The sequence below is a fragment of the Pocillopora damicornis genome, chromosome 3, assembly GCF_964200805.1.
Source record: "Pocillopora damicornis chromosome 3, jaPocDami1.2, whole genome shotgun sequence".
In the NCBI taxonomy this organism is placed as follows: Eukaryota; Metazoa; Cnidaria; class Anthozoa; order Scleractinia; family Pocilloporidae; genus Pocillopora; species Pocillopora damicornis.
Window position 1 is genome coordinate 17,129,963 of NC_142672.1, and position 6,238 is coordinate 17,136,200.

A 6,238-nucleotide genomic window follows, 5' to 3' on the forward strand; every position below is an offset into this window, starting at 1 on the left:
CAGCGTAACTTAGCCAAAAGAAAGCAAAACCGTTGTTTGAGTAAAATCAAGTGAAAACCAGGGTGACTCCCTGCATACTGGAAGAAGACCTTTTTTTGGTGCAATAGCACTGAAAACAACCCAATATTACAGCAAACAAACCAAAACATGTTTTCTGTGCTATAAAGCTGAGTCCAACGTGTTTTAGCAACGAAAAAGCAAAAACGCTTTTTTTTGTGATATAAAACTCAAAGCAGCGCGATTTTGTTGCCAACATACAAAAAACCTATTTTTGCTACTATGAGACTCAAAAAAGGGTATTCCGAAACGAAAAACGAAATCGCTGTCTTTTCGTAACAAAATCCTCGAAACATCCGATCTCATTGCCAACACGCCAAAACATCTTTTCGATAAGATAAAGGGTCAAAAGCACAGTTTACGTAGGAACACAAGGAAAAGCCTGTTCTCAGAAACATAATGCTGAAAACAACGTAACTTAGCCGAAAACAAACGAAAACGTTCTTTTGAGCAAAATGAGATAAAAATCGGCATGACGCGCTGAAAACTGGCGGAAAACCTTTTCCCAGTGCAATAACGCTGGGAAGAGCCCAATTTTACGGCAAACAAACCCAAACATGTTTCTCCTCTAATAAAGCTAAACGCATTGTATTTTAAACACAGAAAGGCAAAAACGCTGGTTTTTGTGATATACGCCCCAAAGATAATCTAATTTAGTTGCCAATAAACCGAAACATTTTTCCAGTAATATAGAGCATCAAAAGTGTAGTTTGGTTACGAAAACAGAGGTAAAGGTTGTTATTAGAAAGAGGATTCTAAAACAGCGTCACTTAGCCAGACACAAGTAAAAAATGTTGTTTTGAGTAAAATGAAGTAAAAAGCCAGGGTGACCCGCTGCAAACTGGAGGAAAACCTTTTCCAGGTGCAATAACGCTGGCAACGACACAATTTTAAGGCAAACAAAGCAAAATATGCTTTTTATGCTATATAGCTGATTCCAACGTGTTTTAGCGACAAAAAAGCAAAAACGCTTTTTTTGTGATATATAGCTCAAGGAACCCCAGTGTTGTTGTTAACAAAGCAAAACATATTGTGGGTGCTATGAAGCTTGAAGCTTGAACACGTGAAAATGAGGGGCACAAGTAAACCTGATTTTACCTCCGTCATCGAAGGCCTATTTGAGGTAACTCCAAGAAACCCTTTTTATACAGGTCATGGTTTTCGGCTTTAAACGTCCAGAAACTTTGTTGACTAGGTAAACTAGGAAATACACATTGCTTTCAACTGACGGTTTCCCTGTTAAAACTAGTTCAAACTAGCCCCAACTCCCTGCAAACGCACCAAAACATATTTTCGATAAGTTACAGCGTCAAAAACGTATTTCATGTAGCGAAATGTGGCAAAGGTTGTTCTAAGAAAGTTTATACTAAAGCCAGTGTAACTTAGCCAAAAACAGGCTAAAATGTTTTTTTGAGGGAAATCAAATAAAAATCAAGGTCACTCCCTAAAAACTGGAAAAAGAAATCCATTTACCGGTTCAATAACGCTGGAAAGAGCACAGTTTGACACCAAACAAACCAAAACATATTTTTTGTGATATAAAGTTGAGTGGAACGTCTTTTAGCAACGAAAATGCAAAGACGCTGTTTTTTGTGATATAAAGGTCAAAGAAGCCCAATTTCGTTGTCAACTAACCAAAACATATTTTCCGTCTGAATGACCTTTAAAACGGCGTGTTTTCTCGCAAAAAACTAAATCGCTGTTTTTTGTGACATAAAGCTCGAAGCTTCTAATTTAGTTGCAACCAAACCAAAAGATGGTTTGGGTAAGATAAAAGGTCAAAAGCGCAGTTTTGGTAGGGAAGAAAGGAAAGCCTGTTCAGAGAAACATATTGTTGAAAACAGCGTAACCTAGCCGGAAAGAGACGAAAACGTTTTGTTGAGTAAAATCAAGTAAAAATCAGCGTGACTCGCCGCAAACTGGGAGAAAACCTTTTTCCGTTGCAATAACGCTGCGAACAGCCCCCTGTTACGGCAAACAAACCAAAACATGTTCTTCCTGCAATAAAGCTAAACGCAACGTATTTTAAACGCAGCAAGGAAAAAAACGCTGTTTTTTGTGACATAAGGCTCAAAGCAGCCTAGTTTAGTTGCCAACAAAACAAAACATTTTTCCGGTAATATAGAGCGTCAAATGTGTAGTTTGCCCACGAAAGAAGAGGAAAAGGTTGTTCTCAGAAGGAGGATTCTGGAACAGCGTAACTTAGCCAAACACAAGTAAAAACGTTGTTTTGAGTAAAATCAAGGAAAAATTGGACAGACTTGCTGCAAACTGAAAGAAAACCTTTTTCCGGTGCAATATCACTGCAAAACACACAACTTTACGGCAAACAGACCAAAACATTTTTTTTTTTTGTGCTATAAAGCTGAGTGCAACGTGGTTTAGCCAAGAAAAAGCAAAACGCTGGTTTTTGCGATATAAAGCTCAAACAAGCTCAATTTCGTTGCCAACTAACCAAAAGATATTTTTGGTGCTATCAAGCTTATGCAGTGTGTTTTCCAACGAAAAACTAAATGGCCGCTTTTGTGACATAAAGCTCGAAGCTTGCAATCTAGCTGCAACTAAACCAAAACATGTTTTCGGTAAGATAAAGCATCAAAAGTGTAGTTTACCTACAACACCGAGAAAATGGTTGCTCTCAGAAAGATAATGCTGGAAACAGGGTAACTTAGCTAAAACAGGCTAAAACGTTGTTCTGAGTGTCCTCGAGTAAAATTCAGCGTCACTCGCAAAAAACTGGAAAAGAAATCCATTTACCGGTACAATGACGCTGCAGAAAGCCCAATTCGACGGTAACCAAAGTAAAAACCTGTTTTTGGTGCAAAAAATCTGAAAACAGCGTATTTTAGCAATTAAAAAGGGAAAACGCTATTGAGGCTGTTCTCACAAAGACGATGCTGAAAACAGCGTAACCTGACCAAAAACTAGCAAACCGCTGTCACTTAGCCAATCACAAGAAAAAACGTTGTTTTGAGTAAAATCAAGAGAAAAGCAGGGTGACTCGCTGCAAACTGGAAGAAAACCTTTTTCCCGTGCAATAACGCTGGAAAGAACACAACTTTACGGCAAACAGACCGTTGTGTGAGTGCAACTTGTTTTAGCAAACAAAAAGCAAAATCGCTTTTTTTTCCGATATAAAGCTCAAAGAACCCAATTTGGTGCCAACTAACCAAAACATATTTTCGGTGTTATGAAGCTTGAAGGAGCGTACTTTCCGGGGGAAAACTAAATCGCTGCTTTTCTGACATAAAGTTTGAAACTTTCAATTTCGTTCGCAACAAACCAAAACATGTTTTCCGATTGTTTTTGAGGGTCAAAAGCGAAGTTTAACTAGGAAAAAAAAGAAAAGCCTGTTCTCAGAAACATAATGCTGAAAACAGCGTACCTTAGCCGAAAACAAACAAAAGCGTTGTTTTGAGTAAGATCAAGTAAAATCAAAGTAACTCGCTGCAAACTGACAGACAACCTTTTTCCGGTGCAATAACACTGGAAACAGCCCAATTTTACCGCAAACAAACCAAAACACATTTTTCCTGCAATAAAGCTACACGCAGCGTATTTTAAACACAGAAAGAGAAAACGCTTTTTTTTTTTGTGACATAGGGCTCAAAGCAACTCAATTTAGTTGCCAACGAACCAAAGCATTCTTTTGGTAATATAGAGCGTCAAAAGTGTAGTTTGGTCACGAACAAAGAGGAAAACGTTCTGCTCAGAAAGATGATGCTGAAAACAGCAGAACCTAGCCAAAAACAAGCAAAAACGTTGTTTTAAGTAAAATCAAGTCAAAATCAGCGTCACTCGCTGCAGCCTTCCAAAACATCTTTTTCCCGTTGCAATAACGCTGGAAACAGGGCAATTTTACAGAAAACAAGCGAACACATGTTTGTGGTGCAATGAAGCTGAAAGCAGCGTATTTAAGCATTTAAAAAGGAAAAACGCTACTTTGCCGTAAGATAACGCTTAAAGCAGTTTAATTTAGTTGCCAAAAGACGAAAACATGTCTTTGGTGCGATAAACCCTGAAAAACCGTAGTCTAGTTACAAAAGAGTCCAAAGCGTTGTTCGCAGAAAGATAATGCTGAAGACAGTGGTAACTTAGCCGAAAACAAACGAAAACGTTGGTTTAGTGAAATCAAGTTCTACTTAGGGTGACTAGCTGCAAAGAGGCAGAAATGTTTCTTGGATCACAGTTACGCTGGAAACATGTTTTTGGTGCGATAAAGCTGAAAGCAGCGTATTTTAGAAACCAAAAGGCGAAAACGCTTGTTTGTGAGCTTTAACCCACAATCGCCCGGTTTAATTGCAAACAAATAAAAATATGTTTTCCATTCGATAATGCTCAAAGCAGTGTAAGTCGGAAATTCCACTCAAATGCTGCGAGGCTACACCAGTAATTGCTTAGGGCTATGGTTAGGGTTAGAGTTTGGGTCAGGGTCAGCGTCAGGGTTTGGTTTGGTTAGGTTTGGCTAACCCTACGTGTTTGTAGAATCTTTTTATGTGCAGATATACAGCTAGAACCGGGGACTGAACAACAGATAAGAACTAAAACAGATGGAGTTTACGAACAGAATTCTGGAAGCCCTAGAATCCTGGAGGGGTGAAAAGAAGTACAGGGGACTTCTAAGATAAGTATGGCTCGTTCCCTAGTGGTACCAGAGGCAGGAAAGACTCTTGTTTGAGTGGCCAGCTTCTCCGACAAAGTTCTCACCATATTGAGGATGATAAGCAGGAAAGTACAGAAAGAGAGAATAGAAGTGCAGAAGTTATCCAGCCAAGTTCAGATGGGCTTTCAGAGGAGCAGAAAAGGCAATCTTCCCTACTGGTAGACTAATATGAGGGCATATTTGCAATTAACAATTCTGATTTAGGATAATTAGATCTTATGGAACACGACATTAGCACTGGTGTGAGCATGCTCCCATTAAGCAGCTGCCTCGTCGCATACTACCGCACCAGAGGGAGATCATAGATCAACAGCTGGACGAGTCGCTAGCGATTGGTAGAGTTGAAGAGTCGCAGAGCCCCTGGAGCAGTCCGGTTGTTTTGGTAAGGAGACATGATGGAAGTTACCGTATGTGCATTGATTACCGCAAACTGAATTTGTGTACATCGAAAGATGCAATACCGTTAGCGAGGACCGATGATGTCTTGGAAGCGCTGGGTGGTGGCCAATGGTTTTCCTGTCTGGATTTGGCGTCTGGGTATCGGCAGATGCAAGTAAAAGAAGAGGACAGACCCAAAACAGCATTCTCGACCCATCGTGGACAATTCCAATGGAGGGTTATGCCTTTTGGAGTCACGAGTGGGCCAGCTAGTTTTACCAGATTGATGAATCTAGCACTTAGTGAACTGACCTCGACACACTGTCTTACGTATTTGGATGCTATTATTATCTGGGCCCCTTCCCTCGAGGAACATCTGTATCGCCTACGGTTATTATTTGACAGGATACAAACTGCTGCTCTTAAGTTGAAGCCAACTGAGTGTCGGTTTCTAAAGAGAGAAGTTTCGTTCGCAGGGCATGTTGGCTCTTCAGATGGCATCGAAACTGACCCTGACAAGGTCAAGACTAAATGGTTAAGAATATATGAAAGTCATATATTTGAACTGCGGATAAAGACGTGAATGAAAGTGATCCTCGCAGTAATTTGCACTACTTAGGCAGTAGTGAAAATAAGGCCTGAAGGCCTGATGTGAATTTTTTTCAGGCCTTATTTTCACTACTGCCTAAGTAGTGCAAATTACTGCGAGGATCACTTTCATTCACGTCTTTATCCGCAGTTCAAATATATGACTTTCATATATTCTTAACCATTTATTCAATCACTTCACGGGTTTATTTAGAACCAACTTCATGACCAGCTCCCAGTTGGCTTGTTAGCTCAGTTGGTAGAGCGCTGCACCGGTATCGCAGAGGTCATGGGTTCAAATCCCGTACAGGCCTGAATTTTTTTCAGGCCTTATTTTCACTACTGCCTAAGTAGTGCAAATTACTGCGAGGATCACTTTCATTCAAGGTCAAGACTGTTAGAACTTGGCCAACCCGAGTAGACATCAAAGAGCTCCAAAGCTTCATTGGTCTTGCCATTACTATAGGCGGTTTATTTCTGGATTCTCGATCATTGCAGAACCACTCTACGAATTGTCGAGGAAGGGTGTATTTTTCCAGTGGCAGATGGAAC